The following is a 20,299-nucleotide window of genomic DNA, read 5'->3' as shown; positions in this document are numbered from 1 at the left end:
TGTGGGGGCGGTGAGGACACACAGTGGCTGTGTGTGGGGGGCGGTGAGGACACGCTGTGGGTGTGTGTGGGGCGGTGAGGACACGCTGTGGGTGTGTGTGGGGCGGTGTGGACACGCTGTGGGTGTGTGTGGGGCGGTGTGGACACGCTGTGGGTGTGTGCCGGCCCAGCCCCGCTGTGGGCGTGTGGGGGGCGGTGAGGACGCGCGGCCCTGGCCGGCGCTGCCGCCTGCGCACTGCGGGCAGCTCGGCTCTAAGGGATCCCGTGCGGGTTCATGCCAAAGCTCTAAAACGAGCGGCTCCCTCCCGGTACCGCATGTGTAGATCAGCGAAGCGAGGGCTGGGGCCCGGTAGTGCGGGGAGAGGCGGGCCAGGGAGCACCGCCGGGGGCTGGGCAGCCCGAGTGCCGCCAGGGCCCGCCCGGCAGCGGCGTGGCGAGGCAGGGACTGGCGGTGGGGGGAAACGGAGGAGAATCAGAGAATGGTTTGGCTTGGAAGAGACTTTCAAGATGATCTAGTTCCAACCCCCCTAGACCGTGTTGCTCAGAGTTCCATTCAGCTTGGCACTGAACACTTTCAGGGATGGGGCATCCACAACTTCTCTTGGAAACTTGTGGCAGTATCTCATCGCCCTCACGGTTAAGAATTTCTCTCTGTTATCCAATCTATACATACTCTTTCTCAATTTTAAGCCATTCCCACTTGGCACTTGTGAAAAGTCCCTCTCCAGCACTCCTGTAGCCCCGCTTGGGTAGTGGAAGGTACTCTAACATCTTCCTGGAGTCTTCAGGCAAACAACCCCCGTTTTTTCAAGCTGTTTCACAGAAGACATGCTCCAGCCTTCATGGCCCTCCTCTGCACTTGCTCCAACAGGTCAATATCTTTCCTGTGCTGGGAGCACTCTGGAAGGGAAGTGTCATAAGCGTGGAGTGGAGGGGCAGAATCACCTCCCTCAGAATGGTAATGGTAACACTTAGAATTTAATCAGCTTTCTGATGTTTCCACAAATGTTTTTGCTCATAAAAGGAAGCAAAGTTTGAAGTGTGACATCTGTAAGTAATTGTTTTTTTCCCACGGATGAGTAGGATCAGTGTAAGGAAGAGCAGGAGGGTGGTGTGACATGTCTCTCCTTGCTGTTGCTTGTGCAACTCATGTAAGTGGTGGTGCAGCAGCTGCTGCTCAAAATGGTGCAGTGACACAGTGTCACTTTCTAGTCATGGCTTTGGACTTCACTCTGGGGCTGCTGTGATCCTTGCTCCTGAGTGCAAAATGCTGGAAAGGGGTCTAGGTACAAAGTAGTCTGAAAAAAAACAGTGCAAGAACATGCAAAATCAACCGTGCTTTGCAGCAAATAAGTTTTGTAGTTGACTTGGAAGCAGGAGGGTAAAAATACTGGATGGGATGAGCATTTCCAGACTTTAATTCAGGAAATCATTAGGCTTTATGGTGCCCAATGCTCAAAGCCTGTTTTAATTGGAACCTTCTTAAACTTGCTGAAGGCAAAGCTGAGGTATGACAGCAAAATGTTTCTAAAAAAAACATGAGGTGCCTTAACAAGTTACCTTTTACTTCCCCTTTCTTTAGTTTGGATGACTTTATACAATATTTGGACCCGATGAAAGGCTTTATAATTAGATGGAATAGGTTGAAATAGAAATGGAGTTCCTGTCAAGTTTGGGACGCAGTCAGGAAAAATTGTTTTCTTGGTTGGTTTGTGAATGCTCTTACACTGAAAATCAAATTTTATTAATAGCTTTAATGATCAGAAGAATTTAAAATTTAGGTAATTGCCTTGTGATTGTGTGATGTACAGGAAAAAAATAAAAGATGAGTATATAAATGTGAAATAGCAAGTGGAGAGATATTGAATTTTTGTGGGGTTCTGGCTGTGAAAGACGGATTGAATTTGAACTGCTTTCTGTGTAATTCTGCTTTTTCATTTCCTGGCTGTCAGTGTTGCAGTTTGTGACAGAGACCAAAGCTCAGAGAAGTCAAAGGAAGGTTTTCCATTTTCCATTGAATTTTGTCTTTTGATTTTTGTCTTTTGATTTTTTCCCAGTGGTCTCTTAGCCAATTATGGTGTCATCCTATTGAAACAAATTAAAAAAAAATTAGTGTGCAGTTGTTTGCATGCTTATCCTGGGTGGATTCATCTGGCAGTTCTTTGCATCACTGTTTATATTCCTTAGCAACCAATCACGAGTGCTCTGTTTTACTACTGTGTAAGAAATCCTGGTTTTGCTGTCTTGGTTTATTAAGTGCACACTTAGAACAATAATAATTTGGTGCAAGTCTTGCATAACTCATGAAGCATCGGTAAGGTCTACATATGGTTTGTCCATATCTCCTGTCATCTGAAACTGCACTACATCTTTCTAAACTTGTTATGTGTTGTGTCCACTTATGTGTTAAAATGCCCAAATGACAAGCAGAACAAAAAAGCTTAAAGTAATTTGATTTAAGACAAACAGGGAGATTACAGGGAAATCACAAATATTGTTACTTTGCTGTTTCCTTCTCCTCCCAGGATTTCAGGGTATTTCTTTCAAGAGGAGGACCAAGGATTGAGGCAGTAAACAGAAAAATGTAACTGCGTTGCTGTTTTTTGTGGCGGACGCGGCGCTGTTGCCGCGGCCGGGGTGCGCAGAGCGCTCCCGAAGCGCCAGAAGCCGCGGGTGATCCCAGCGCGGCTCCTGCGGGGCCGGGCCCGCACCGGCGCTCGGCGGCCGCGGGGGGGCGCTGCGCACCGCGTGTGCGGGCAGCGCGCTCCGGCTGCAATCCAGCTGGCGTCTTTATTCGGCTGGGATTCCTAGCTGCGACTGACAGTCCTGCCCCAACAGCTTGGCTACCCGCGTTTCAGTCAATGGGTTACATTGCTGCCGGTAATGCTTCTTGCGGGTTGAGGACGGCAGAACTGGAAGGTGGAGCTGCCGAAATAGCCTTACGAGGGGAAGGTGGGAATTTTATCGTGACGGATTGGAATGGCTCCCCATGAGAAAATCGCATAAGACCGGAAAATGGAGAAGTGAGAGATCAGCCTTTTTAAACATTAGAAGCAAATTGTTTCTGCCAAGGGCTGCCTTCCCCAGGAAAAATGCTGACTTTGGCAGCACCTTTATGTTTGCAGAACGCCCGGTGTGCAGCAAGCCAACACTGGTGTGCAGCAGCCACTGAGATCAGGAAGATCTCAGCAGTACAGAACAGTTTGAATCTAGGATGTGAACATCCGCTGACGCAATTACTGCGGAGGTCAGAAGTATCTGGATTTCTTGCGGGAAGCTAAAACTGCTAGAAGTACGTTGGCTCTGGCGACAATTAGTGGAAGAGATGTGAAGTTAGTTGTTCTTTGGCTTGCAGATTACTTGAGTGATTTCCTTACTTTCGTCTTGGGAAAGTAACATTTCCATTCTTCCTTTATGTTATGCCTTTTTCAGTGGGACCTTGATCTTGCTGGATCTAATCAGAGCTGCTGCAAAAGAAGTAGAATGCAGCTATTTGCTCCTCCACCCTAAGGCAACAGCATAGTAAAACCTGTTTATAGTATATTTTCCCAGGGTTTTAAAAGTCAGTGCATTCCTAGAATGGCAGAGGGTTAAGGAAGAGTGAAGATTTGATTCTCAAACAGTTACAAATCCTGCTGTCTCTCCAAATGAATTTAAACAGCATCCTCGTATACAAAGCATCTCGGCCCCTCGGCATTAGGAGGACATCCTGATATGCTTTCTGCTGCTGTTCATGTTGTTGCACACACACATACCCTCTTCTCTTTTTTTTTTTTTTTTTTTTTTTTTTTTTTTGTAATAGCTAGCTTCTTATGTTTCAGAGACTGTCAGACGAAAATAACAGGACATCCTTGATATTCATAATATTTGTAGCAGCTGTCAAATGATACTGTCTTAGAGTGGAAGATGTGTGGTTTTGCAGAGTGACAGCTGTGGCTTGTATATGTTTGAAGCAGCCTCCTCTGCCTGAAGGGTGGTGGCACCCAGACATATAGCAGTCTTACTCTGATTGGCAACCTTTTTTATTCTTCTTTCTTGATTTTTTGAGTGTAAAAAGACTGTTATCGTTGACTCATCACTGCCTTTTTATCCAATCAGGATAAAAAGCAAAGTACAGTATCTAGAACAACAGTTTTCTAGATATTCTAAGAAAAACTAACTTTCACTTTAACATATTCCTCAAAAGCAGTAGCTTGTTCCAGAATGTGTTCCATTGATATGATGTGTAATACTGTGAGATGTTTGCCTTAGACATTAGTCAGACATTCTTGTGTGCTTCAGAAAAAAAGAGGTGGGGGGAACTGATACTTTTTGGATTGCTTTGTCCATGCTATATAAGCTAAAATTGGATGGAGCAAATATTATTAATGAATGCAGTTAATACATTACATGTAAATGAAATTAATCATAAGAAATAAAATGACTTCTCCTGACAATCTTGAGATAAATGCTGTTCCATAATACCTCAGTCTTGTCAATTTGAATTTACATTATAGGCAAACAGTTGCTGATGTGTGAACTCTATTGTGTAAATCTCCCAGGAAGCGGATACTATTATTTGTGTCATGGGGCTCAACCTTTATAATCCATTTTCATTTAGTGGAGGCAAAGGTGTTTTTCTCCTCTGGCCTTGCATGTTCCTCTGTTTCTAGCAAGGTCACACGTTTCTCTGGTGCAAGTGTTGCATAGAAAAAGAATGATCCTAAAGGCGAAATGAGATAATGGAAAAGTGAAATTGTTGCTTCATTCTTGTTGTTGCCTGGAGAAAATATGCTTTTCTGGTGTGGTGGCAACTGGTATTGTTTCTTTTTGTATTTTGAAGTTCATCTATTAAATATGAAAGAATTTGCTGGTTTTGTATCTAATTGTCTTCAAACTGATGAAGATACATTTTTGTTGTTAATTCTTGATTAAAATTTGGCCTTTTGACATGAGAGTAAGTTGGAAATTTATTAAATTTTAATTTCTGGGCCATACTTTTATAAACATAAAACATAGTTCAGGCTATTCTTCTGTATCCTACTTCAAGCCAAATTTAACATTCAGCAGTGGCAATAGAATTATGCCTCTGTGTTAGGTTTTGTTCTTAAGAGCTATGCTTCTTCATGCTCAAATCAAATCTGTAGTAGAAATAAAATTATCACTTCTGAGAACAGATGTCTACATGTGTTATCAGAGCAGGTATGGATAAGCAAGACCTTCATCTCATTCAGTCTTATAGGACTTATCTGCCACCAGTCATTACATAGTTCCAGAGATGATACAGAATTCCTAAAACAGCCTGAAGGTGCTTCTGTCACTCTGAATAGACAGGGAATCTGGGGAGACTGGCAGATGTAGCCTTTATTTTTGAAGAATGAAAATTTTCTCCTGTGTTGTGTCCCATAATATGCAGACTTAGCTTGATATGCTTCATAATTATTGCATGTAACAAGGGCACTCTAAACATTTTGGAAAACTTGTTGAAAAGGCGCATTTCTTAATTTTAGAGACTTATTAAATGGACCAGCTCCTTCTCCTGCCGAACTTCCCTAGTTCTAGTATGTTTGTTTTGACATACTGTGTTACTGTGTTGGGAATATCATACTTCCCCCATTGTTGGCCAATCCCTTTGAGATTCAAACCTTATATAGATCAGAAGGTCTAGAATCTGCAGTCTGTCCTTTAATATAAAGAATCTTCATAATGTTGACAAGAAGTTAATCTCTAGAAAAGGTTAAATGTTCTTCAGGGCCTTTAAAGAAAGAAAAAACCCTGATTAGGCAGGAATAGGGAGAACTGAGAGGGTGAGTGTCATTAATTTCTGGGGTACTGCAGGGATACTTTTTACTCAGACCATCTCTTTTCTTACTTTTCTCTCTCAAAGAAGAATATTCTCCGAAGATGCTTAAAACCTGGATTTCTCTTCCTGAAAATTTCTACATGTGGCTGCTCTTAATAAAATTTCTAAATGTGCTCCTGTTCTGATAATGTTCATTTGTTAATTCAGGTTGAAGTAAAGTCTGTTTTAATTATGGCATCTTTTTCTACTCTGTAATCCTTATTCAAACAAATGCTGAGCCCTGCAATTCCAAGAGTGAAAAATATGCATTGTTATGCAGATTCTCAGGCTTCTTTCCATGCAGAAGAAGGTGGTCAAGGTGATCCTTCCTCAAGAAGTATATTCATATCTGCCCGAATGCTGAAGAGCTGCCGGACCTCAGTTTTTTACTTCTTTTTCCTCTTTGTTCCTCAGACCATTGTTTCTCTATTGTACTTTCCTTTTGTACTTACAACTCTGTCATTGATTCCTTTAAATTGTCTCATTTTGGTTCCTTTTGTGTCTTTCATCTAACATGGTACAGCTTCTTAGTTAAAGCAAACCAAATTTCTCCTCTCTTTTTGGAGGAGATCCTTAACCAAGATATTTGGGGTGTAACCAGGGTATATTTTATTGTCTACATGAGGCCTGGTGCAAAATGTCATGGTCTTTGTGGGTTTTTGTTTTTTTTTTTTCTTTAATTTTTAAAACTAAATTCTTCATTAGGCAGTGACAAAGTGTTTTGCTGCTGCTATGTCTAATGCTGTAATACATAATGTAACTTTCATAGGACAATCAGAATGATGTATTATCTGTTGAAATAACAAGACAGGTGAAAGCAAAATCATGAGTTCTACAGGTCTAGTAATCTAGGAGAATGCTCCTTTAAAGATGACAAATTATGATTGAATAAGGTTATATTAATTTATCATCAAAAAATAAAAGTTCTAGAAGAGATAATTTTATATTGTTTTAAGACAGTACATCCAGTTTCTTCTGTTGAACTCCTCACTTTCACTTTGTAAAATAAGTTTATTCCTGTGTCAGGTAAGTCTTGAATGTGCTATTGTTTAACATATTTTCTATTTCAGTGTTTTTGTCCCAGCCAAGTTCCTCATCCCTTTTGCTCGTGGCTTATCTGGACCATGATTAAAAATCCTCAAAGATATAACTTCAGCCAAGTTAATTTTTACGATCTCAGTTTGTAAATCATACTTGTTTTCTGTGTTTTTTCATACACCGCTAAGTTTAAAAATGATAAACAATTCTGTAAGCACCAATAATCAGTGGACTTGTACCTCTCTGTCAGCACATTCAGTGGAAGCATTTGCATTTACAGAAAGAATGATAAAATTGACTGTATCATATAGACTATTAACAGCATTTTAAAGGCATTTTAGCATTTACCAATAGCTCTTAGCTCTGCAGTTGCTTTTGTTTTGTCTTTTGTTTTTATTGCACTAACACTATAAATCACTGCTTTAAAAATGGGTTTAGAAAGTCCTTTTTTCTAAAGCTGTCAGCAATTAAATTGCAAAAGTTAACTTCTGAGGAATTAAGTTATATAAATTAGTCTGATTAATTACTTAAACTGAGGCAGAAATTGGTACAAGTAAGATGAACTGTGGAATGATGGAATTAAATCTAGAAAACAAGAACATTTATAAGGCAAATTCAATAGATGACATAATAAAACAGTTAATCTTCATCTATAGAATATATCTGAATTTCCTTAATTTCATGGAGGCATTGAAATAACTGCTTATACAATCAAGCCATATTTTTAGAGTAAGTCTGACTTATGCCATGTTTTTATCATGGAAGTGGGAAGAAAGACAGAAGGAATAGTCTGTTGCCACTGCTTATAGCTAGGTCTTGTAGGGCAATATTGCCTATGAATAATGAGCTGTGTTTGTCAGAGTGTCCTTGGGATTCTATGAATTGTCAATGAAAACTCTAATTTTTCATATGGATTTAGGGAAGTTCTTTGTTTCTGTAGTGTCCAGGAATTCTTGGGAATGATTATCACATAAGTGAGACATGTAGGTGTTTGGAAATACTGATGCATGTTCTGCGCTTCCCTGAAGTAGCTGGAATTAAGATATAAGTGAATGTACTTTTTCTTTTAGGGAAGCCAGATATTTCCCATGCAGGTACTCCAGGCTGAAACTTGCAGTAACATTTTAGAAAATTGGACTTGTGCTAGGCTCAAGACTAGCATGCTAACTTCAACAGATATCAGCTCTGCTCTGACTATACCACAGACAGAGAGCTAGGGGTGATACACATATATAAAAGTATGATTTAGAAAGCTATTTACCTTAATGAGTGTTCTTGACATCTATCATGGCTCATGGTACAGTGTATTATCCATGGATCTCAGGGATTTATGGTTGTTTTTCAAGTCACTAGAAAACGAAACTGCCAGACTGAAGAAGTTTGAAGTTTTCCCTCCTTCATGTGCAAACCCCCCATGACTCCAAGAAGGAAGCATGCATCTGATTCCTGCCTATCTGTTTCTGGAATACTGTGCTGGATATCTGCTTTTGGAGCCTGGACTTTACAAGCTTCATAAAATACCAGGATTTTTAATCTCTGTTATTTTGATGGAGCGTGTTGCAGCTCCTGAGACTTCCTGGGCTGTGGTGTGTTATACACACTTTGAGGATTTCATATGGCTAAAGCCTTTCCCAGCTGTTCATCCCTTTGGCAGTGCTGACTGCTGTGACATGAGTGTCTTGACATTACAGAATAATCTTGAGGAAGTTAGGTAGGTGAGCTGTACTTTCTTGGGGATGGAGGGGGGAAGATGAATACTGCTGTATGCTGTGAGGCTGTAAGAGTGGAAGGAGACTTATAGGTGAGAAACTGTAAATATTTCCGTTTAGACGTCTGGATTGTGGAGAAAAAATGCGAGTGCTGGAGGTGAGAGGAGTATGTGTGAGATACTTTTACATTTGTTTATTAAATGAGTTCCATTGTCAAATGCTTTCCTATTTTTTCTCACTAAAAATAAAAATTAATAGCTTCAAAATATAAACGTTACCATACATTGATTTGTTTATGATAATACCTTCTATACCCTGGCATCATACCTATTTAGGTGTTGCTGGAGTTTTCTAAAAGTTTTGTGAATTACATACTTTTTGTAATCGTCCTCCTATCTATTGGTATTGTGTCAAATGAAGTCTTTGATTTGGATAAAGCTGCATCAAAATTGTGAACTTAGCTTCATGTGAAATTTAAAATTTTAACATCCTCCACTCTCTTCTCCCAAATCTGCCTTCTTGTTTCAGTGGCTGTTTATTTCATTTAGTATTAGATGGTTACAGATTTTGATAAATTTTGAGTTTGTTTGCTCTTAGTAGATAAAGAGAGATTTGGTTACATAATATTTCAGTATGCTTCACCATAAAATTTACAGATATGGCTGAATATCACTAAGACAAACTGAAAGCTTCACCAGTTCTAATTATTCTTTGTCTCTTGCAGGAGCAGTGAGCATACTTTATACTAGGACTGAAAATTAAGTGAATCTTGCAGAAAGCAGCAGAAAAGGTCTTGAAATCCATGGGGTATTAAAGTTGGTGGGGGCTTAATAATGAGAGATTTTAAAACCTGAAAGTGTGCTGTGAAGTGCTGGATGGTTCAGAGGGAAGCTGTCCAGCTGAATGCTCCTGCTTACTTAGCAAAACTATTGTATTGAAGCAGAAGTGGGAAAAGCCTTAACTTCACTGGCATGTTTTTCAGATCCCTGTGCAACTTTGATCATTTCCCTATTTACAGAATATCTGTAAGAATGCAATATTGCATAATAAGCTGTAATTAAAAAAAGTTTCTTGCATAACTGGTCACTTCAGAAGTTTTTTTTCAGCTTCAAAGGATACCTTTTAAAGCTCTGAAAAGCATAAGCCAACTAATAGGATTTTCACCCCTGCTTTAAGGAACTGATAGGGCTAGCCTTGGTGGAAGCAGTTTTTAGACACAATTTCCCTTCCTTAGGGGAATCTTCTTACAGTTTAAGGCAAAAGCTTCTTTCCCCAACCTGCAAATAATAGTTTCAAGGCAGAGAATGTTATGGTACTAAATATTCAGAGATCTGACGTCTAATCTAGTAATTTTCTCCCTGTAATTTGTATCCAAAGCATTTCATTCCACAAGAAGAAATTGCAGAAAGAGTAAATTCAAATCTCCTGCCTATCTGTATTTTCCATATGAGTGCATAACTGGAAAAGGGTGCTGAGATTTGCACTGGAAACTAAATTTCAAGTTAAAAAATCAGTTGTCATTGGAAGAAGAGGCTTTAAAATTTTGATCTTGATAGCTCATGAAGGTTTTTGGTTGTTAAATAGTATGCATAAAGGTTGTGGGAATAGTATATTTTTCTCAGTTTGAGAATTGTAAACTGATTATGGATCACTTATGCCAGGCTGAATTAATTTAGAAGCTGATTGTATTTTAAACAAGATTTTTACAACAGTACAGAAAGTAATTGTCTGCTATTGCTCTGTCAGTTTATTTTATTTCTTTATTTTTCAGTTTCCCTAGAGGATGAGCCAACTATGGTCCTATACATATGTACTATCCGCCATGTTAGTCTCTGCTTTCCATAGAGAAGGTCTCCTTTGCCTGATTGTCTATTGATTTTTCTCTTTCTAGGTTTAATCATGGTTTTACAAGTTCCTGCAAAACATTTCAATACATAAGATGCTGGCTTACTTAATGTCAGTTGCTGTGTGGAGAATCCAATATTATATGAAAGAGTTTGAGTGAGGTCTAAGAGTATTTTGAAAATTTCCAAAAGAAAAGAGGATAAGCTCCATCATATTCATAGAATTGTTTATAACCAATTTTGCAAATTCTACTCCTTTCATTCTGGAGATATTTTATACTTTTCTCCTCAAAATATGCCATTGGACTATTTTGCCATTTGTTTGTGTTGCATTTGTCTACCTTATGTGCTGACTTCATAGCAATGTCTTGGGTTAGGAAAAGTCATCTAAAAGCATTTCTGGTGAAGTCTTGGAATTTTCTGTAGGGTGTTCCCTCCTTTTAAGCTTATATCAACTTTATCTGGTAGTTTAAATTTAAAACAGGTTTGAGAAACATTTCTTTTTATACCTCTGAATTGATTTTAAATGCTTTCATTCACCAGACAACTGTTGGCTTCACTGTGGTCACCTCCCAGCCTAGACTGAACTGGAACTGCTGAGTTATCAGGTTTGGTGCTTTGGTGAACAGAACTAATTCTTTTCTGATAATGTTTGAAACAGGTTAGCATATGCTCTAGGTTCATATAAAACAGCTTTGTCCCTAGCATCTTATTTTATTTTGGTGAAACTTTTTGTAATATTTCTAAAGTAGAACTGCAGAAAAATAGTAAGTGTACAATAAAAGAATGTTTTACCCTCCTTTGCATCCAGATCACGCTTTGCTTCATGTCATCTGAAGATGCAGCTGTTCTTTCACACAGTTGATTCATGTCATCCACAATTAAAATGTCCTTGCTATTTAAAAAAATGCTTCTCAGCATATCTAAAAAGGTTGTCAAAACAATGGCTTGTTCTCAGTGAGAGAAAAGCTTTTGATGCTTTACAGAAGATTGATGCAATGATTTGACTAGAAAAATATGGTTTTATGTGATTTCAGATGAAGTAATATATTTTCTTGTATCTTGATGGTTAGTTTAAAAGCAGATCTTCCTGATTTGGAGTCAGAGACGGTAAGATGCGCCTTATTTGTGATTCTTGGGTGGTAGAACTTATTTACCAGCACATTCATGCTGATCTCATTCAACATTATCTTTTCTATCAAATGCTGCTTTTTTATTTTTCACCAAATGCATAACTTCACTTGTTGTAGGTACTGTAGGATACGCAGTCTAAACATTCTAAGCTCCAGACATCTGATTATTGATAAAGAAAGTGGTATTTTGTCTGCTTTTACTGAGTCCTTTGAGGAAAACAACACTATGAGGCTTTTTCTTGGCTACTTGGTAATATTTGGGCATTTCTAAAACATCAGGAAAAAAAAAGGAGCAAAACATCATTCAACATGACAAGAAGATTGAATTGTCACAACCCTTATTATAATACAGTTTCAGTAACATAATTTTAAACTTCTTGCTTACTTCTGGAATTGACTATCTCACACTGGACACACAGGTATCCTATACAATATGTGGGGAAAGTTCTGCTTATGAGTATGGGCTCCTGATGTACAAATTTCTGGCTAAATGACTGTATTTATGTCCTTGGTACTTAATAGGATGCTTACCTTGTAGGGCTGCCTAGCTCCAGATTGTGGCAGGCTGTTTATCCTGTAGTTCAGAACCCACACTTCTCTCTGTGAAGCTGCCTGGCAAGCAGACTACTTTCTGGAATATGGGAGGACAGAATATCATTCCCATTGTTAGTGAAAGTTCCTAATTGTGAAGTTACAGATCATTTGTGATTTGGGGTGCTTTGGGATTTTTTTCAGTTGAAAGCTGCTCCTCTCTAAACAATATAATTTGTTGTGCACAGACTGGATGTCTATTACTGTTTGTAGATGGAGGGTTATACAGATCCTTGTTAGTGAAACACAAGCATGCACTGAAGCAGGAATTGGAATCCAGCTTGTTGCCCTTATCAGTGGGTCTGGGATATGTATTTTTAGGTTTAGTAGTCTTCTAGAAACTATTATTTTCTTCTAAGCTTCAACCACAGAGTTTTGCATTTTTTAGCAATTGTTGGGTAAGAAAGATCACCCAAGCTCTACTTTTGAAGCAGTTGAGTAGCTGGACCAGCTGCAAATGAAGGATTGTATTTTTTGTCTTAACTGTTTCAAAGCATTATTCACAATTAAAGGTTGTGAATTTGAAATGGGGGAGGTGAATTTTTTTAGCAATGTGAATGCAAAGTATCTGAATTGCACTCCCAAGTGGGTTTAGGGTAAAGGCATCTATTTTGCTTTTTCAAAGGTCTGGTCTGTGTGAGGAGATTTGCTAATCCTCTCTATATATTTGTAATTGCCACCTGTGTTATTAAGGGTGAAACAGAAAACCCCCTCGGGGCTCATGTAATTTATTGTAGTTTCAAGATGCTTAAAAATTAAGCACCTCAGTTGAAAGCATTTCTATGTGTAGGCCCTTGAAAAGACCAAAGTACTTAAATTCAATTAATATTTGATCTGGTGCACCTGTGCCTTTTAAGCCTTAAGACTTTTTTTCTGCTTCTAAGGGCAAAACCATTCATCCCTCTCCCATTATCTGTTCTGTGCACAGATGTGCTCAGAGTGATTGTCATCATATTCCTGGGAGATGGCTACAAGTCAGTGTGGCAAAGGCTTTATGACATTGATGTAAGTTTTACATGAGGACTTTGCCTAGTTGAGTGTCTTGCTGCTCTTTGAATCCCAGTGACTCCACTATTTTCATGTGGCACATGGATGGAAGTTTATTGCTACAAACACTGCTAAATGGGCACTATTTTTTCCCCTTTCTTTTTCATTCTTTTGCTTGTTGATAAATGCATGATATATATTTGACCATTTTTTGAGACAGGCATAATGGTGATAAAATCCCTATGCAAATGAAACTGATAGGAATTGTCTTAAGATGACACATTTAACCTAGAATATGCTCTGAATAATATCTGTAATATCTTTGGAAGAATACGCATCTTATGTAGGAACAGCTTTTTACATGCCAATTGCACTTTTCACAACTGTTTTTTCACCTTATTTGAAGGCAAGATGCTCATACTCTCATTGTGTTAGATATGTGAATTGGTCACTTGGCTGTGATGAGCTACACTAAATTGTAATGCTCAATACCAAACAAATATATCTTTTCATGCATGAGGCATAGTACAAGTGGCTGCAGTCAAAAGGAAATTGCAATTTTGATTTATAAGTGTAGTATTGTCATGAAAACAGTAGAGGTGTTTCTCATTCTTCAGGGGAGTGCTTTTTATAGCATATAAAATAAACCAGCCTGAATTTATATTCTAGGTGACACCATATTCTAGGGTGGAAGCTTCCTGTGCTTCATGTGTGTCACAAGATTAGGGAAGAAATGAAGAATCGCATGAGAAACATAAAATCAATGTCTACTAGGACAATTAGCAATCTATTCAGAGCTCATCACTGTACAAATTAAGATCGATTGCATTTTGCTACTGTCTTTAATTTAATGAGGGTAGCAGCTGCTCAGCTACTTACAGTAGTTGCAATATTACAACACTGTGCAGAGGTGCTTTGTTCATTTTTATCAGCAAAGAAGGCAGTAAATTCAGCAAGTAGCATTTCAGGGGAAAACCTGCCTCTACTAAAAGACTATTCAATTACTTCTGGAGCTCCATATGACTTTCTCCCTTATGTCTCCACTACTCTACATTATTCAAAAACTTAATTTCCTTATTACAAGAAAATATTTTTCTACAGGTAATGGAATCAAAGAGAAATTAGGGACAAGTCAATAAACCATTATGAGAATCACAAACATAATGGCTTTACAAAAATGATACCTGGCCTGCTCAGAACCACAATTGTGTTGTTTTTTGAGAGGAGAATAATGATAGCTGTTATCCAATTTGTGGTTTCAGAGGACAATATCATAACATTTCTAGCTGGTTTTTAAGTCCCTGAAGAGAGGTTCACTTTGGTCAAATTGAGTCAAAAGTGTCTAGGCTTGGTTAATTCAGTTCCCTTTGATAATGAGTTAATGTGTTTAAATGCAAATGTTGTTTTGAGTTGACTCCCATGGAAGGGCATTCTCTCCATATGCAGAGGCATGTGAGCATTTGTAAATTTTCCACAAGAGTTTTGAAACCTTAAGTGTCACAGGCTCATGTAGCTTGTTCTGAGATTCCTAACTTTGACACAAGAATACCTGTTACTGGAGGACTAACACTAACATAGTATAACTGGGTGAATAATTGGGTTTTAAGGTTCTCATAAGGTCAGAAAATTTTCTCCACAGCTTGAGTAAGTCAGAATGGAAACAAATTACTGCTTGAAATTCCTAAGTCTTTAATGAACATCAAGTTTAAGGATTTCCTTAAGGATGGCAGATGTTTGTCAATGTGTATATTATATATACTAAAATCTTCTACACACACACATGTATGTATATATACTTCAAAGGTTAAGGAAGTATGTGTCCTGGTTGGAAAGGACAGGTGTCTGCCAGTAGGGGCAGAAGTTTCCCTTTTTGGAATAGAGACTTTGGTTCCACTCCCCTCCCCCAAGTATTACGATTGTTTGAATCAAGGACTCTGAGGCAGAGATAAGGGGGAGGTGGGAATAACAGCTCTTTTACTAATATATCTAACTATACAAACAGAAAACAATAACAGTTAAAATTGCTAACAGAACGAAATAGATAACTCGGTGTCAGTCCCTTTAGATGCAAGCACGCTGTCTCTGTGCTTAGTCCAGAGCCCGGATTTGCCAGAGGGCAGACGGGAACGAAGGCAGGTGGGAGGGGGGAGGGGCAGCAGCGGCCACGCCGGTCCCGGGCTCCTCGCTCACCGTGTGTGTCCGGGTGATCAGCTGTGTCCGCAGAGGCAGGAGGCTGGAACGGGGCAGATGCAGGGCAGGTGATCGCAGAGGGTCTGGCTCGCCGGAAACGCGAGTGCCCTCCTGGAAGCTTCAGAGGCCCCCTCCGGGGGCCATCCCCACCCACCCCCTTTTGTCTGGACCCATCAGGGACCCTGGGTGTAGCCCGGCCAGCTCCATTGGCATGATAATGGGAAAAATTCTTTCAATTGACACAGTAACAGAAAAGCACTCAACCCCCAACATTATCCACCCCGAATTTTTTCCATGCCAACATGCTACATCATATTGAAATCTTTAAATTATATACATACATGTAGTTACAGGCACAGTATCATATATAGTTCACCCCAGAACAAGGTCCCCTTGGGGTATGCATCGGGTCTCTCCATCCTTTTGCATCACCCACCAAGTGCAACCTGGTCCTTGAGCGAAAACCACCCCACGAACAGAATTGTCTTTGCTGGAAGCAGAGTTCACCCAGACAGTTTTCCCTAACATGCCTCTCAGGTGTACCACTGGAACCTTATCTCCATCTGCTGCTCCCAAGGGCTCTGACTGGGCAGGGCCTGCTCGGTTAGTGGAACCTCGGGTATTCACTAACCATGTGGCCTTTGGTAGATTGATCTCCCAGTTCTTGAAAGTCCCCCCACCCAGTGCCTTTAAGGTGGTTTTAAGCAGACCATTGCACCGTTCAACTTTCCCAGCCGCTGGTGCATGGTAGGGAATATGGTATACCCACTCGATGCTGTGTTCTTTAGCCCAGGTGTTTATAAGGCTGTTTTTGAAATGAGTCCCATTGTCTGACTCAATTCTTTCAGGGGTACCATGTCTCCAGAGGACTTGTTTTTCCAGGCTCAGGATGGTGCTCCGAGCAGTGGCGTGGGGCACAGCGTAGGTCTCCAACCATCCCGTGGTGGCTTCTACCATGGTCAGCACTTAGCGCTTGCCCTGGCGGGTCTGAGGCAGTGTGATATAGTCAATCTGCCAGGCCTCTCCGTACTTATATTTGGACCATTGCCCCCCATACCAGAGGGGCTTCACCCGCTTGGCCTGTTTGATGGCAGCGCACGTGTTACAGTCATGAATAACCTGAGAGATGCTGTCCATGGTTAGATCCACCCCTCGGTCTCGTGCCCACTTATAGGTGGCGTCTCTGCCCTGATGGCCTGAGGCATCGTGGGCCCATCGAGCCAGGAACAGTTCCCCCTTGTGTTCCCAATCTAAGTCTATCTTTGAGACCTCTATCTGTGCAGCCTGATCTACTTGCTTGTTGTGCCTATGTTCTTCATTAGCCCGACTCTTGGGAATATGGGCATCCACATGACGGACTTTCACGGGGAGCTTCTCTACCCGAGTGGCAATGTCTTTCCACTCATCAGCTGCCCAGATTGGTTTTCCTCTACGTTGCCAGTCAGCCTTTTTCCACCTTTCCAGCCAACCCCACAGAGCATTGGCTACCATCCACGAATCAGTGTAAAGGTAGAGCTTTGGCCATTTCTCTCTCTCAGCAATGTCCAAGGCCAGCTGAACAGCTTTGAGTTCAGCAAGTTGACTCGATCCACCTTCTCCTTCGGTAGCTTGTGCAACCTGTCGTGTGGGGCTCCATACGGCAGCTTTCCACTTCCGGTTCATCCCCACAATGCGGCAGGAACCGTTGGTGAAAATCACCTCTGAGGCAGCTTGAACTCCCTCATAGGCAGCCAAGATTTCCTTCTCTGTGGGAGTGTAGTTGGCTTCAGATCCTTTGTAGCTTCTGCTCCAGAATCCCAGGGGTCGGCCTCGGGTCTCACCAGGCACCTTCTGCCAAAGGCTCCAGGACAGACCATGGTTCCCAGCTGCAGAGTAGAGCACATTCTTTACCTCTGGTCCTGTCCTGACTGGGCCAAGGGCCACTGCATGAGCGATTTCCTGTTTGATCTGGGCAAAAGCTTGCTGTTGTTCAGGGCCCCAATGGAAATCGTTCTTCTTGCGAGTGACCTGGTAGAGAGGGCTCACAATCTGGCTGTACTCAGGGACGTGCATTCTCCAAAAGCCGATAGCACCTAGAAAAGCTTGTGTCTCCTTCTTGCTTGTTGGTGGGGACATTACAGTGATCTTATTGATGACTTCAGTGGGGATCTGGCGCCGTCCATCCTGCCACTTCACTCCCAGGAACTGGATCTCTCGGGCAGGTCCTTTGACTTTGCTCTTTTTAATGGCGAAACCGGCTCCCAGTAAAATCTGGATGATCTTCTCTCCTTTCTCAAACACCTCCATTGCTGTGTTCCCCCACACAATGATGTCATCGATGTACTGCAAATGTTCTGGAGCCTCACCCTTCTCCAGTGCAGCCTGGATCAGTCCGTGGCAGATGGTGGGGCTGTGCTTCCACCCCTGGGGCAGTCGGTTCCAGGTGTACTGCACGCCCCTCCAGGTGAAAGCAAACTGAGGCCTGCACTCTGATGCCAAAGGAATGGAGAAGAATGCATTTGCAATGTCAATGGTGGGATACCACCTTGCTGCCTTGGACTCCAGCTCGTACTGGAGTTCCAGCATGTCCGGCACGGCAGCGCTCAGCGGTGGAGTCACTTCATTCAATGCCCGATAGTCCACAGTCAGTCTCCATTCTCCATCAGATTTCTGCACAGGCCAGATAGGACTGTTGAAGGGTGAGTGGCTCTTGCTGACCACCCCTTGGCTCTCTAGATCACGGATCATTTTGTGGATGGGGATCACAGCATCTCGATTTGTCCGGTACTGCCGGCGGTGCACTGTCATGGTGGCAATTGGCACCTGTTGTTCAGTCACTTTCAGGAGTCCTACTGCAGAGGGGTTTTCTGACAGTCCAGGCAAGGTGTTCAACTGCTTAATGCTCTCTGTCTCTACAGCAGCTATTCCAAAAGCCCACTTGAACCCCTTTGGGTCTTTGTAGTAGCCGTTCCTGAGGAAGTCTATGCCTAGAATGCACGGTGCCCCTGGGCCAGTTACAATTGGATGTTTCTGCCACCCCTTCCCTGTCAGGCTAATCTCAGCTTCCAGCAAAGTGAATTCCTGTGATCCCCCCGTCACCCCAACAATGGAAACAGGTACCTTCCCCACATGTTCTGATGGTATCAGGGTGCATTGTGAACCAGTATCAACTAACACTTTATGTTTCTGTGGCTTTGACGTGCCAGGCCATCGCACCCACACTATCCAATAGATCCTGTCATCCCATGCCTCTCCCTGGCTAGAGGCAGGGCCCCTCTAGCCCTGGTTATTATTTCTTTCCTGGGCATACATAGTGGAGGTTCCTTCCAGGGGATCTGACAGAACATCCTCCTTGCTGTAATACCCTGCACCTTGCTTGTGGGAGGTTGAGGCTACCTTCATTTTAGTGCGGCTCCCTCGGTTAGCATTTCCCTCCCTGAGCTGACGCACCCGTGCTGCCAGGACAGAAGTGGGTTTCCCATCCCATTTTCCCATGTCTTCCCCATGGTCTCGCAGGAAAAACCACAGGTCAGCTCGTGAGGTGTACCCTCTCTCCCTAGCTGGGGGACGTGAAGCTCTGACTTGGGGGCCTGTGACTCGTACTGCTGCTACGCTGATCTTCCTCACCTCCTCCCTCATCTCCTCCATCATCTCCTCCCTCATATCCCTCATCCTACCTTTGACCTGTTGGAGGTCCCTGGCCACGGCAGAGACATTAGCCTGCATTGGGCCATTCATCATGCTCTCAAAATTTCTGAGTTTGTTGGCAACAGAACACAGTCTCTGGACTGTTATCGGCATTAATCATTGCTATGTAGGTGGTATATTGAGATGGACCCAAGGTTGCCAGATTCCATAACATCTGCCCTGTGCACTTGACCTTGTCAGGGTCATTGTCATGCTGTCCATCCCTCCTAAAGAGTACCTCTAATACTGCTGTCTCTCTCAGCTGCTGGATCCCTTCCTCAAGGGTCTTCCAGCGCATCCTACGGTGGTGCTCCTGCATTCTCTCTCTGTGGACAAACTTCTCTCTCACACTCATTAAAAGCTGGTCCCAGAGGGAAAGGAGGCCTTGCTCCCTTATGAATATCTGGTCCACACCTGAATCCTGGGCCAAGGATCCCAAATTCCTGGCCTCAGTTCCATCCAGTTGAACACCTGTTCCCGTAAGGTCCCAGACCCGGAGTAACCAAGTTGTAAAAGGCTCACGGCCCCGCCGAGCAATGTCTTTACGCAGGTTATGGAGACTATCGTATGAGAGGGACTCGGTGACAATCTCAACCTCTGGCTCCCTTGCTGGTTGTGAGGACCCTCCTTGCTGATCCCCATTATCTAAGTGCCTCGTTTTAATCTTAGATTTCCTAGTTTCCACAGGAGCAACTGCTGCTGGCTGTGGCTGCTCCTGTGATCCAGCTGGAACCTGGACAGATACAACATCTACGGGTTCCACTGCAGCACCATCTGACTCTCCCTCTTTAGGGCAGGGTTTCTCACCAGCTGGAGAAAAATACTCCTTCATCATCTGGCTATGCTCCTTCAACATCTGACTCTGCTCTTTCAGCATTTGGCCTATATCCTTCACTAGAGCCCCCACCCACTCTGGGTGGCTCATTTCTGCAGTGGGCTGTGGGGCAGCATCAGGCTCTGGGGCAGCATCCCTAGTCCCTGGGGCAGGCTCTGGGGCAGCATCCCTAGTCCCTGGGGCAGAGGCAGGTTCTGGGACAACATCCCTAGTCCCTGTGGCAGAGGCAGGTTCTGGGGCAGCATCCCTAGTCCCTGGGGCAGAGGCAGGTTCTGGGGCAGCATCCCTAGTCCCTGGGGCAGGTATCAGAGTTGTTGTCCAAGCCAATATTCCCTTGTTTCTGAATGCTAAGTAGAACAAGCCTACCAGCAACACCAGCCACTGTATAACAACAGTGGCAATTAAAACAGATCTGAAATCCTTGAGAACCAGTGGGGTAGCCTCAAAAAACTGGGTGATGGGTTGGGAGAAAATTTCCCTTGCACT

The 20,299-nt window shown here is 42.3% G+C and overlaps 1 long non-coding RNA gene across 1 annotated transcript in view; it reads left to right on the top strand.

The window, feature by feature from the left end:
• Nucleotides 1-545: 545 nt before the first annotated feature.
• LOC306802721 overlaps nt 546-20,299 on the top strand; it is a 54,483-nt gene continuing 34,729 nt past the window's right edge. Inside the window, exon 1 of the long non-coding RNA XR_013774439.1 lies at nt 546-870. This is a non-coding gene — a long non-coding RNA (uncharacterized lncRNA). The remainder of the gene's footprint in view (nt 871-20,299) is intronic.

The sequence above is a fragment of the Erithacus rubecula genome, assembly GCF_903797595.1.
Source record: "Erithacus rubecula genome assembly, chromosome: 5".
NCBI classification, from domain to species: Eukaryota; Metazoa; Chordata; class Aves; order Passeriformes; family Muscicapidae; genus Erithacus; species Erithacus rubecula.
The sequence above is the reverse complement of the archived record's forward strand: the minus strand, read 5'-3'. Positions and strand labels throughout refer to the sequence as shown.